Source organism: Carcharhinus amblyrhynchos, chromosome 11 (assembly GCF_965287045.1).
Source record: "Carcharhinus amblyrhynchos chromosome 11, sCarAmb.v2.hapA, whole genome shotgun sequence".
NCBI classification, from domain to species: Eukaryota; Metazoa; Chordata; class Chondrichthyes; order Carcharhiniformes; family Carcharhinidae; genus Carcharhinus; species Carcharhinus amblyrhynchos.
Window position 1 is genome coordinate 51,426,450 of NC_137334.1, and position 14,512 is coordinate 51,440,961.

A 14,512-nucleotide genomic window follows, 5' to 3' on the forward strand; every position below is an offset into this window, starting at 1 on the left:
CCATCCGTGGCTAAGGAAGTTTTAAAAAAAGAAGTAACAAGTTGAAGGAAAAAGCATATATAATCCTGAGAAGTTTAGTGGTAGGTCAGAAGATTGGACAGAATTTAGAAAGGGAAGAGAGCAGTGTTTAACAAACTCCTCCCCCACTCTCCCCACCCAACCAGAAATACTTCACTCCGATGGGACTTAAAACAGCTCTCTACTAATGGGGAGCTGGCGGCCCGACCCTGCTGGAATGAAGGGGGGCCATGGAGGCCCTGCAAGAGGTTAGGGGTAAGGGAGGGTGCCCCCTGAGCATTGCCAGCTTGGCAGTGCCAGCCTGATACCCTGGCACTGTCCAAAGGGCAAAGTGGCAATGCCAAGGGGGCAGGACCTTTGGCGGAGAGATCGCTGGGGGGGGGGTCCCGCTGCCACTCTGCATTTGGGATCAGTTGTCGAGGGAAGGAGGACAGCAATCGGAGCTGGCCATCGAAGTGGTGGTGTGGAGTCGACCTGAGGGGAGGGTCAGGATTGCTTGTGCTGTGGGGAGAGAAGTTTGAGGTGGAGTGGGGAGGAGATGGTGGTCAGGGCTGGCTCGGGGATGTCTGGGAGCCAGCGATCTGGAGGCCTGCCGTGTGGGGCTCATGCGCTAATCTGTGCTATGATAGATCGGTGTATGTGCATTGGCTCATTCAGTGCTATCATGCTGGCGTATCCAGCAAGAATAGGCCCCGTCCCAGATTTCCAATGTGAATCTCGCAGTGCACTCTATAGTGCTCAGAGCATGAGAGATTCATTTTAAAAACACTGCTAAAAAAACCAGCAGGTGTTACTCCAATTTCTACACGTGTTTGGCACTTAGAATTTTTTTGGGAGAATCCCAGCCATGGTTTTGTGAAAGGAGGTTTGGCATGTTTAAACTGATTTATTAGAGTGCTTTGGGGAAGTAACAAAATTTTGGATATAGAGAAACCTCTGGGTGTGGTTTACTTGGATTTTCAAAAGGCATTTAATAAGGTGCCACATTAAAAGTTATAATTCAAAATAAGGAGCTTATGGTGTAGGAAGTAACATATTAACAGGGACAGGATTGATTAGCTAACAGAAAATAGACGTTGGGATAAAAGGGTCATTATCAGGTTGGCAAGCTGTCACTAGTGGAGTGCCACAGAGTTCAGTGCTGGGGCCTTAACTATTGACAATCTACTTCAATGTTGGAGTATAAATGTGGGGAAATGTGAATATGTCCTTTTTGGTAGGAAGAATAGAATAGCAATCTATTATTTACATAGAGATTGTGAACTGCACAGTACAGAGGGATCTAGATGTTCTGTTAGATGAATCACAAAATGTTTGCAGGTACAGCAGGTGATTAGGAAGGTAAATGGAATGTCGGTGTTTGTTGCAAGAGGAGTGGAATGTAGAAGTAGGATATAAAATATTTCTTTTTATTGGTGGTGATTTTGATGGCAGAGCATGAGCTGGCTGGGGAAGCCGGCCGCTGAGTGCTTGAGGCGCCAGTGCACAGGCACCCTGATCTCCCAGTGTATTGGGAGATCTCCTTTCTCCTGAAAGATCTTCTTCCCACCTTTTGCGGAGCCAATTTTTGCCAGCGAAACAGAGGCGGTACATCAACGGAGGCGGGAAACGGGGAGCATTTCTCGTTTTTCGCCTCACCTGCTCATACCACCTGGTTTTACCGAAGGTCGGATGAGCCAAGGTTGTAAGGTTGCGCCCATGTCTTATTGATTACAAAGTTTGAACATAGGAAAGGAGTAGGCTATTCAGTTGCTAGAGCGTATTTTCTCATCGAATAAGACCATGGCTAATCTGCATCCCATCCACCCTTCTCGGCTTCAAATTAATGAGCAGAATTTTCCCATTCCGCCCACCATGGGAATCATAGCAGGCTGGGGAAGGAGACGAGAATGTACCATACAAGGGTCCGTTGACTTCAGGTGGGATTTTCCAGTCTTGGGGTGACGCAGCCAGAAAATCCCTCCCAGTGTATTTTGCAAATAAATAATACTCTCAATCTCCAACTTAAAATGAATACTTGAACTAGCCCCCATTGCTTTTTGTGGCAGACACCCTCACACTTCCACTATCCTTTGTGTGAATAGTTGTTTCCCAACTTGACTCCTGAATGGCTGAACTAATTCTGATTTTAAAGTTCGGTTTCCCTGCTCTATACCCACTCATCAGTGGAAAGAAAAAAATGTTCTTTCTACCCTATCCATTCCCTTCAGTACCATAAAAATCGCTTCTCAGCCTTTGGCTAAGATCAAGTGTAGTATCAACATGCTGTGCTTGGTTGAAGTCATTAGGTTACATTTCAGCTTCATTTGAAGCAATTTTTAAAAGCAGCATCTCAGCCTTTTGGCTAAGATGCAAATGAGATCAAGCCTTGGAGGAGGAGCTACACCTACTCCAATCAGCTTGGATCATGTAGGTCAAGCCCAAGACATGAGGTGAGAGCCCTGTCTTGTCAGCTTGGATCAGGAATGACGCAACTTGTTGAAACTCTGAATTGGACTTGATTGGATTGAATTGGAATAAAAACAAAAAAAAACTCAATCGTGCAGCAGGAGTACTATTTAATCTCATAAGTACAGGAAACACAAGCTGATTTAATTTAATTCTTCCCCAGACTCCTTTGGGCTGGAATTTTTCAGCTGTTCACCCTGGCACAATCTTCTAGTCCCACTGATGGTGCACCCGCTGCTGGGTGGAGCCAATGGGAAATTCCATCTTTCTTACTTATTCACGTCTTAGGAGACTTACTAACATTCTGATCACTCTTTGTAGGACATAGTATTCTTCGTGAGATATGGGCCAGGATTCTTCCAAAAAAAATTCAAAGTTCCTAACGTGACGGAAAATGGGAGTAAATTCTTCCGATTTTTGTTTTGCGTAGTTACCGGACCGACTCTCTTGACACTCTGTACGTTAAAGAATGCCCTCTCAGGATTCATTTTGAAAATTTGTGGGCGGGGCTTATTCCTGCCCAAGAAGCCAGCAGCGTAAGTGAGCGGGCCACTACGAATAAGGCAATCTGTCAGCGCGGAGATCAGATCCCAGAGGCCCTAGCCTCTGGATTGCTGGCTTTCCACCTCCTTAGGGCTGCCCGGTGCCCAATGGGCAGTGCGCAAGGGGCACCGTCCCCCTTACCGCCGACCACCTGAAGTGGCCATATTAGTCTCTGTGTCTTCCAGCAGGATCAGACGCCTGTTTCCCGCTAGTGCGGAGCAGTCGTAAATGTCACTGGAGGAAACCACTCCTCGGGGGCGGTGGGGGTGGGGGGTAGGAGACACAAGCCCTGTCCCAGGCTCAGTAACTGTATGGAAATGTCAATTTGAATGACATTTCCAAGTGATAATCAGCTACGCACCAATTTCCAGTGGAGAGCTGATGACGCCAAAAAACTTACCTTTGGAGGTGTGCAAAGGCTGTGATGTTAGCAGGAATCCCATGAAATGCCTGCTGCTGATAGCTCCCATCATGCTGCATTACCCGGGCAGTGCAGTGAGTTGGGAGAATTGCCCCCTGTGGTGTCCAGAACAGTATTCATTTACAGGTTTTGATGATGTAACTTGGGGGTGGTGCAGATGATCAAGGAAATTTGTACAAAGACTATGATCTGAAATTAGCATGCTACAAATTTCCTCAGGATTTTCTGGCATGCTGCAGGCTTATGTGACTTTTTATTTCATGATATTTTTGAGAGAAAATGACCAGGGAAATATAATTTGTTTAACAAAGGCATTAACTTTCCATTTCAGATTCAGTTAATTCTGTATTGAAGCTTGTGTAGCATTTGTTTCAGATTAATTGCAATTCATTTTAATGATTATGGAAATGCATACTTCATTAAAATCTGCATTATAATTTAAAGTTCTCCATATTTCATAAAGAAAGTATTCAAGTCGACTGCAAGCTACTGTACAGCAGCATAATTCATGCTTATCATACATATATCATCATATGAGCGTGCCAGCTCATGTTTTATGCATTTACAATGGTCAGTGACACAGTTAGAGCAAGCATTCAGCACAAAAATAATCCTTTCAGGCTCAAAGGTTCATGCTGGTGTTTATGTTCCACATAGTTTTCCTGCTGTCCGGCAACATCTAACCTTATAGATATATTTCCTTTCTCCCTTATGCGCCCATCTAGTTTCCCCTTAAATGCTTCTATAGTTTTTACCTCAACTACTTTTTGTGGTATACTTGCACTCTTTGGGTAAAAATGCTACCCCGAATTCCTTTCTCGATGGCTACTACATTATATTTACGGACTGTAGTTTTAGACTTCTCCACAAGTGGAAACACTTCCTTTGCATCAACTCGAACAAATCCTTTCATTATTTAGAAAATCTCCATCAGGTCAAAGTTTGAAGAAAAACATGCTACTGCTTTGATTGCTAAAAGTCATTTTTCATAGCTTCAAGCAAAGCACGATGTATACCTCTTGGAAAGTATTGTATGTTAATGGGAAATTTAAATTGTGTCTGTTTACTTTATTGCTTAAAAGAAAGTTATTAATTGCTGGATCAGAAGAAAGAAATGCAAACTGTCCATCTACAGCTTTGAATCTAATGAAGTGTGGCTCTGTTAAGAAATACAATCGTGGTTGATCACTAAACTTAACTTGCCGATCCACTCACCAAGGCCTTGATTCCCTGGGAGACCAAATATCTGCCTATCTCAGCCTTAAATATATTCAATTATGGAACGCCCATGAACTCTGGCGTGGAGAATTTCAAAGATTCATAACCCTTTGAGTGGAGACATTTCACCTCATCTGAGACCTAAATGATTAACCCCTTATTCTGACACTATACCTTCAAGTTCTAGATTCCCCAGGCTGGTGAACTGACTCTTGTGTCTCCCTTAACAAGCCCCTTCAGAATCGTACATTTCAATGAGATCACCCCTCTGTCTTGTGAACTTGACGGTATAAGTCCAATTTACTCAGCCTCTCATCATAGGACAACCCACTCATTCCATGTGCCAATCAAGTGAACTTTCACTACTCTGCCCCAGTAGGAAAATGATGTGGAGAATACAGTGGAACTTCTAAGTACGAGCACGAATTTGAATTCTGTTTTAATGTATACAAGAATAGTTTGGAACAAGACAAGATTTCCCAAGATTTAATGGTTTTTCCTAATGCTATGATATCCTTCCTCTAAAATGGAGACAAAAAACACGCACACAGTACTCTGGTTGTGGTCTCAACAGAGCCCTTACAGTTGTACCAAGACTCCCTCATTCTTGTGCTCCAGTTGCTTTGCATAAAGGCCAACATGTTATTTACCTTCCTAATTATTTGCTATCCATTTCTTGTATTCTTTCGCAGGATTTGGGTATCACTGGTCAGGCTAGCATTTGTTGCTCACTCCTAAAGGTCCTTGGAAAGGAGGTGGTGAGCCGTCTTCTTGAACCATTGAAGTCCATGTAGTGTAGGTACATGTACAGTGCTGTTAGGAAAGATGTTCCAGGATATTGATTCAATAATAGAAAAGGAAAGGTGATGTGGTTCCAAGTCAGGATGGCTTGGAGGGGGACTTGCATGTGGTGGTGTTCCCAGCCATTAGCTATCCTCATCCAGCTTGACCGTAGAAACGTTAGAGAGTGCTATTGAAGAATCTTTGGTAAGTTGCTATGGTGCATCTTACATATGGCCTACTGCTGCTGTGCATCGGTAGTGTGGGGAATGAATGTTTAGGATGGTGGTTGAGTTGTCAATCAAGCTACTGTCTTGTTGTGGATGGTGTTGAGCTTCTTGGGTTTTGGAGCTGTACTCATCCAGGCAAGTGCAGAACAATCCATCACAGTTCCCTAATATCATGCTTTGTAGATAGCAAGGTTAAAGTCGAATGCAGAGGCCTTCCAGTATACTGTCATGCCCCTCTCTGCCCTGGCACCCCCACGCCAAGTGTGAAGTCACTTGGGTGCCAATCACTACAAGTCCCTAAAAGTGGGCACCAGAGACTTTGAGAAGGAGCAAGTAGGTGAGTACCATGTAGTACTCATTCAAAGGTGCCTGTGGATGGAGCATCTGCTGCCAGGGTGCAAAAGATCCTTCAAGGGAGCTGGGGGTAGGAGGGGGCTCCGGATGGGTTGGAGGATTTCAGGTCAGGAACATTCCCCGGGATGGAATCGCATGGCTCATCTTCTCTCAGTAGCTTTTAAAAGCTTTGAACTCTCTCAGTATGTCAGTTTCAAAAAGCTATCAGATTGCAGGGGCTAGTCTTCTCTGTAGCTTTTAAATGCTTTGAAGTACTTACTTCACATTCCATGTCTCATTAACTTTTACACACTTCTTGGTTGCTGCTGCTGGCTCCTTCAAAGGAGGGATTATGAGTTTAAAATTTGTTTATTAGTTTCACGAGTAGGTTCACACTAGCACTGCAATGAAAATCTCTAGGTGCCACACTCCAGTGCCTGTTCAGGTACGCTGAGGGAGAATTTAGCATGGCCATTGCACCTAACCAGCACGCCTTTTGGACTGTGGGAGGAAGCCAGGGCACCTAGAGGAAACCCATGCAGACACAGAAAGAATGTGCAAACTCCACACAATGACCCCAGTGGGGAATTGAACTAGAGTGCCTGGTGCATTGAGGCAGCAGTGCCAACCACTGTGCCGCCCCGTTATTGTTATTTATACAGCTCTTGATGATTGTTCATTTATACAGCACTTCAGGGTCCATAAATTCTGAAGTACTTCCTCAAAAGAGCAACCGTTCAGTCTAAGCACATTTTTTAAGGGTTTTTTTTTCCCTACTCTGAAGTGCTTCCTCGAATGCACAGGTGTACAGTCTAACTTCATTTTTAAAGGGGATATTTTTCTACCTCTTAGGCTTGAACAGCATGGCTTTAGTGGAGTCTGGTTTTAACCAGTATAAGCACTGGCAGCACTCAGACATTAAAGTACAAGGGTTTCTCAAGGAAGACCATGTCACAGTCACTCAGTTTTCTGGATGGACATGATGACCACACTAGGGGGTTCGGAGGCCATCATAGCCCCCCAGGTACTAAGGAACATGCTTGGACAGTGCCCTCGCACTACCACCCGGTACCCTGGTAATGCCAAGGGTTGAGGCCTAAAGGAGCGGAGCATTTAATGATCCCATAACGGGGGTGACCAGTGAGAGGGGGAGGGGCCTAATGTGGGCAAATGGGGGAGGGGGGGCATGGGTATCTTTGCCGGTGAAAAAGGGGTGTTTGTAGCATTGTAAAATTGGGGCACCCTGTAAAAATGGCGCTCCAATATCTGAGGAGTGTCCTTGCTGGTGTCTTTAGATCCTGCACATTTCATTCACGGTGCAAATCACCAGAGCTCCAAAAAATTATTTAAGTGTGGGAATGGGTTTACATCAAACTTCCTGGCAAAAATGGCACCGTATTTCCTGCTGGGCACCAACTTGGAAATTTTTTGGGAAAATTGTGGCCTACCTCTTTTAGCATCTCGGGGTGGATCCCATCAATTTGTGCTTCTTTTCTAACTTTAGTCTCATCAGTTTCTCCAATACTTTTCCTCTGCTGATTAGCTTTGGTTCTTCAATCTTCAGTCTGTGTTACCTTTGGTACCCTGTTATTTCTGCTGTTATTTGTATCTTCTACTCTGATGCTTATCATGAAGCCTGTCATGAACTGTTTGTTCAATGTCACTATTTCCTCACTGTCCGTGATAATTTCTCCTGTCTGTGCCTCTAAGAGATCAAATTTACTTTAGTTACTCATCTTTTTATATTCCTGTAAAAAAAAAACTTACAATGTTTTAATATTCTTGACTCGTTTACTTTCTTTTTGTGCCTTTTGATCATCTTGCGGTGATTTGTTGCTGGTTTGTTAAACATTTGTAATCCTGAGGCTTACTGTTTTGTTTGCCATAGTATAAGCGTCTTAAGAGAACACTATCCTCAACTTCGTTTGTAAGCAGCGGATGTATCTGTCTTGCTGAGTTGCTATTTTCTAATGGAATTAAATTTTTGTTTTTTTTTGTTTGTCATTGTTTATTTATGGCCATGCCTTTTAGCCCACTGACCCATCCAACCACAGTAAGAAGTCTCACAACACTTGTCCAATGCTGGCATCTCTACATCATGGCCATCATCGATACCATTCAACCGCAGTCAGCTCTTCACTTTATACCAATGTAATTCATCTTGTTCTTGCTTGGGATAAGAGTGTGTTCCCTTTCAGACCTAATATGGAATTCACTTGCATCATCATACTCTTTCCCAGTGGATGTTTAAATACGAGATTGCGCATTAACTCTTATCTCATTGCACAAAACTAGATCTAAAATAGCTTTATCCCCAATCGGTTCCATAATGTTATGTTCCAGGAAGCTATCATGAAAGCATTCTACAAACTCATTTTCCAAATCACTTTTGTCAATTTGTTTGTTCCAATCTATATGAAGGTTAAAGTTTTCCACAATTACTACATTGCCTTTGTTGCAAATTCCAATTATTTCTCACCTAATGCTCTGTCTAATGGTATAACTATTGTCAGGAGGCCTATAAACTACTTGCACCAGTAGGTTTTCTGACCCTTGCATTCCTTATTGCCACTGATATTGATGCAACTTCTGAGCTAAGATTTTTTCTCACAACTGTCCTTGTATCATCCTTCACTATCAGGTCAACTCTTTCTTTTCCATTCTGTCTATTTGAATTGATGTGGAGATGCTGGCGTTGGACTGGTACAGTAAGAAGTGTCACAACACCAGGTTAAAGTCCAACAGGTTTATTTGATAGCACGAGCTTTTGGATCACTGCTTCACCTGATGAAGGGGCAGTGCTCCAAAAGCCCGTGATACCAAATAAACCTGTTGGACTTTAACCTGGTATTGTGAGACATCTTACTGTGTATTTGACTTGTGAAATCCTGGTACAAGCTGTTTGCAATTGTGGATGTGCTTTTGTTCCTGGTCCGCAACTTCAGGGAATTCATGTGAGTTTGTTTTTATTACTTGGAAAAATGTTTTCTTTAGATCTAGTTTGCATTTGAAAGAGACAATTTACAATTAATTCATTCTGCTGAAAAACTGTTTGAAGGCTTTGGGTTAAACAGCAGAAAATGAATAATGGGTTTTCCTACAGGAACTTTATGAATTACATATTTGAACTTGCGAGCAGCCATTGAAAGCTATTCTATACTCTTACATTGGAAATGTAAGGACTGTTAGGTCTGTCAGCTTTTGTGTTTGAACCTAAATCTTCTGGGATGTGAAAAGATCATCAGTTCTTCCAGTAACAACTTCCAGTCACATCTGTGGAAGGTGCTCTTAAGTCCCAAGGAGGATAACTCCCTTTCTGCTCGCTTACTGTAACAGCAGCTGAAATGTAGTGTCATTTTCTTGGCATCTTTTAAAATCTATCCATTTCCTGCTGAGCCAAGTGAGAATACTTGGCTTAACTGGCTTAAGCCACCTAATTCTGTCTAGGTTGTTAATACCCCATTGATCAATTTGCTGTGTAGATGGAAACATGCACATGTTGCCACGGAAAACTAGCCACCAATTTGCATTATTTCACCTTTTTTATGCAGGTTCTGAATATTTTGTGTGTTACTAACAAGCATTGAACAGAATCCTAGCCCTAGTAATGGTTCAGCCAAGTACATATGATGTAATTTATGATACACAGGGCACGATATGATTTGTGCTGAGTTAGCTAATCTTACCAAGTTGGCAGGAGGATATTTGTCTATGTGAAAATTCAGCGTGGATTCTTGCTTCTGATCAGTAGCTGGTGATCACTGGGGACACACTGCAGCAATTGAGTGTCTAGATGTTGTCTTGTGTTGAATAGTCAGTCAATATTCACTATCTAGACTGTCAGGAAAAATGATGAGGGAGCTACCTAGCATCCCTGAGAGCTTATCATTGCAAAAGAAGAGTGAACATTGATGAAGGACAAAAGTAACAAACCCTTTTTTTCAAAGCAAATTATATCATTAGTACCTGATTTTTAAAAAAAATCAAATCCAGCTTAATGGTTTGTACAGTTTTCCTCATATTGCAGTTACGTTGCCATGCAAAGACTAGTGACATAATAAAAACCTTGTAGGTGAAATTGGTCTTTGGCAGAAGTATGGAATACTTAATACTGATTTGGTATCTTTCCTTACACTGCAGTCGGTTTTATTAACTATTAGATACTGATTCAGTATCGAGCCTGCACCGGCAACAATCCCACACAGGCCCTATCCCTGTAACCACACATATTTACCCCGCTAATCCCTCTAACCTCCACATCCTGGGACACTAAGGGGCAATTTAGCATGGCCAATACACCTAACCCATGCAACTTTGGATGTGGGAAGAAACCGGAGCACCCGGAAGAAATCCATGCAAATATGGGGAGAATGTGCGAAGTTTGCACAGTGACCCGAGCCGGGAGTCGAACTCAGGTCCCTGGAGCTGTGAGGCAGCAGTGCTAACCAATGTGCCAGTGTGTTGCCCCGAAGTAGATTTAAATGAAGCATCCCCAGACCAACTGGGATTTTCAGTTGGCAATGTAGGAAACCCACATTGGCTTGGAGAATGTTCAGACTAATAAGGTGGGAAAGGGAGTGGACATGATGGATTAAGTGAGGGACTTGCCCCATGGCATTGAGTCATAACTGCAACCTCTGGAGAGGTTAGACCATGGCAGGCAGCTGTGCTCCTCCTTATTCCTTATCTGTGTAAACTCCCCCCACCCCCATAACTAAACAAACTTATGTCTAAACTCTCTGGGAATTTTTAATCATGAGCCAGACATGGGGATAAGGTCCAACTCTCAAATCCGCTTGCCATGCTTCAAACAAGCCCACCATAATTTTAAATCTTCAGCCAATTAAACGCCAGGCATCAGGTTCACTGTCCAACCAGGGACGGAACCCCAATTCTGGAAAGCCTCAGTGATTGGCAACCTCACTGTGGTGGAAACTGTTGATCTGAGAATAAGGAGAGGCCAGGCCACAGGAACATCAGACTTGGAGCAGGAGGTAGGCCATTCATCTCTTTGAGCCTGCTCCACCATTCAATAAGATCATGGCCTTGCTTTCCTGACTCCCTCCCACAACTGTTGACTCCCTTGTCAATCAAAAATGTGTCTCACATTGCCTTGACTGAATTCAATGACCTAGCCTCCAGTGTTTTCTGGGGAAGAGAATTCCACATATTAATGACATTCTGAATAAAATTCTCCTCATCTCCATCTTATCCTTAAATTGTGTCCCCTATTTCTTGATTCCCCCAAGAGTGGAAACATCCTCCTGACATCCACCCAGTAAGTCCCCTCAGGATCTTATGTTTCACCTCTCGTTCTTCTAAACTCCAACGGGATTGATCCAAATTGTAACTGTTCTTCCTAAAATAAGCCCTTCAAGCTGGGAATGAGTCAAGTGAACCTTTTCTGAATTGCTGGTAATGCAATTATCTTTTCTTGAATAGGAGAGGAAAACTATACACAGTATTCCAGATGTGGCCTCATCAAGGCCCTGTGCAGCTGCAGTAAAACGTCCTTCCTTTTTAAATTTAACTGCTCTTGCAATGAACACCACCATTCCATTTGCCATCCTAATTACTTGTTGTACCTGCATTCAAATCATTTGAGATTCATGTACCTGGACATCCAAATCTATCTGCGGTCACTCTCCATTTAAATTGTACACTGTTTTTCTATTCTTCCTGCTAGAGTGGACAAGTTCATGTTTTTCTACGTCAAACTCCTGTTGCCAAATTTTTGCTTACTCGTATATCCTATCCAAATTCCTTTGCAGACTCTCTACTGCCTCTTGACAACTTACTCTCCTACCTATCCTGGTGTCTTAACAAATTTAGCTACTGTACACTTGGTCGTCTTCATTCAAGTCATTGATGCAGTTTGTAAATAGTTGAGGCTCCAGCACTGATCCTTGTGGCACCCAGCTAACCGTGGAGAGCTCTAAAGATTTATTACCATTTTACATTTTGAGGTTTTGAGGGACTGGGAGTTAATCTGGTTTGATGCAGACAGGAGTGTTGGATGAATGGGACTTGTTGGTTGATAGGATACATCAGCTGATGCTTTGGAGAGCTGAAATGTGAACAGGGTGGATGATTTTACTTATCCTTCTCATTGACAAACTCAGCAGAATGACACAGGGCAACACCATGCTGGTCTATGTAGTATGACAGTTGACCTATTAGAACATTTGTAGACAGCTTATTTACTGACAGGATGTTTGGATGAAAATATTCAGTAGAGAGAGTTCCACCAAAAGTTTCCCTTCAATGGCTGAACGATTTATGATTTTATGATTCTCATGATTTGTCAGTTGAGATACATTAATATTCCACCTAAAACTACTGCAGCTGTGCTGAAAGTTTGCTTTTTACTTAAGTTCTGAATAAAAGCACAATCATATATAAAATCACCCCAGGATTGCAAGTTTTCATTCAACACGCTCGTAGATCCAGCCAGTTTAATATGTTAGCCAGAATTGTTAAAGGAAGAATGGGATTCCTTTAGAATTGGTTAAAGCTTGTGGGTAGCATGGTGGCACAGTGGTTAGCACTGCTGCCTCCCAGCGCTAGGGACCCGGGTTTGACTTCCCCGCTTGGCTCACTGTCTGTGTGGAGTTTGCACATTCTCCTCGTGTCTGCGTGGGTTTCCTCCGGGTGCTCCGGTTTCCTCCCACAGTCCAAAGATGTGTGGGTTAGGTGGATTGGCCAGGCTAAATTGCCCGTTAATGTCAAGGGGACTAGCTAGTGTAAATGCTTGGAGCTGTGGGGAAATGGTCTGCATGGGATTGTGGTCGGTGAAGATTCGATGGACCAAATGGCCTCTTCTGCACTGTAGGGATTCTGTTTCTTTAACTAACTTTAAATCTATAATGTAAAATGCAAATATCTCCCTGAAGTATGTGTTTCACATTTCTGTCCTATGATGTGAAAGTTGGATCAGTGTTTTGAATCCTGTCAATTGGAAAGAATGTCACATCTGGAACATATTCTTTAATGAGAGGCTCACTCATAATATAGCGACCACTGGAGGTTTACCATTCTTTAGAATTCTGCAAACTTTGGGTGAAGAAAGCAAGCATAAGCTTCACTAAGTGAGTCAAGATTTTGGCAGTAAATAAACAACTGAAATATGCTTTATTCTAAATACCAAATTTTGACATAGGTGCCAGCACTCAAGAAACCTAAAAGTGTCAGGATATCCAGTGAATGAGGATACTTTTGCATGTTTGAGTAACTGATATGAACAGAAAACAGTCAAAACAGAAGTTGAAAAAAAGCTGACAATAGTGTTCACGATCCTAGTAGGGATGTTTTAAAAAAAACTCAATACCTCATACTAATTGATATCATAAAATTTCACTTTTGAAGCAGAACCATAAAATTATCTGTGAAAACCAACAAAGCAAGCATTATTAACCTTATACTATAGTTAATAACTCAGTTTTACTTTATACTTTCTTCCAAGATATGTTTTATACATTATATCATGAATGTTCATTTACTTTAGAGATCAACCCGAAGATATGCCACATCCTTCCAGAATTCCCTATAATTCTTTGTGTTGCAGTATCTCCAAACTGAGGTTTTATGCAGCTCTTTTCATTAGCTTACTAAGGGCCCGATTTCACCATCAAGTTGCGCCCATTTTTGGGCGTGAAAACTTGGTAAAGTTGGGCGTGAGGTGAGTAGCGTGATCTGCCACCGCCTCCATTCCCGTTTTCCCTTTACCAAAGGTTGAAAATGGATGCCATTGGGACTGTGCCCGAAATGGACACAATGTCAATTTAAATGCATTTAAATTGACTTAGTGGGTTGCATGTCCAAACTTACTGGCACTTCCCGCTTTACCACCGTGTTCGCCTGTCCAGATTTGGCACAAAACAGACATGGTCCACAAAGGTCTGATTTGGGCGCTCCAGCTTCTGAGGAGGTAGGTACTGAGCTACTGGCGGCTTTCTGACTCAGATTGGTGAGGGTGGGGAGGGGGGAGCGTGGCAGGCTGGTCAGATGGCTCTTTGGTGGGAGAAGGGAGGGAGGTGGGTCAGATGGCTCTCTGGTAGGAGAAGGGAGGGAGGTGGGTCAGATGGCTGTCTGGTAGGGGGGTGCAGAGACGGTGGAGGGGGGATTCGCTGCCGCTCTGCGTGTGGTTGGTGGGGGAAGGGCCTGCGATCAGCCTGGGTGGCGGGGGGATAATGGGTTCAGTTATGTTGTGCGGGTGGGGCAATGTCTGTGGGGGCTAGGGGGGAAGCATTATCTGGTCCAGGAGCGATGTGGCAGAGGAGCTTTCTCTTTTTTTCTGCGCATCTGCAGTTGGAGGCGCCGATTAGAGCTGCAGTGTTTTGGGTGTGATAAGCTCCACCCACAGGCTTCTACAGCACGATTCAGAACTGCTGCTATTTTTTCAGGCAGAGTGCATACAGGGGTGCCTGACAAAGGGTCCAAAAGTCAGATCTAAACCACTCCCAGTTTCAAGGCCCCCTAGCACATAGAATTAAAATGGTAAAATAGGGCCTTGTAAGTGATC

The 14,512-nt window shown here is 43.2% G+C and overlaps 1 protein-coding gene and 1 non-coding gene across 2 annotated transcripts in view; both read left to right on the forward strand.

Moving 5' to 3' along the window:
• The window catches only part of galnt13 (polypeptide N-acetylgalactosaminyltransferase 13), a 439,485-nt gene that overhangs the window by 199,598 nt on the left and 225,375 nt on the right, over positions 1-14,512 (forward strand). The gene's annotated exons all lie outside the window — the stretch shown is intronic.
• LOC145350437 (U2 spliceosomal RNA) lies at positions 2,239-2,429 on the forward strand. The gene has a single exon (XR_013888211.1). It is a non-coding gene; the product is annotated as a U2 spliceosomal RNA (small nuclear RNA).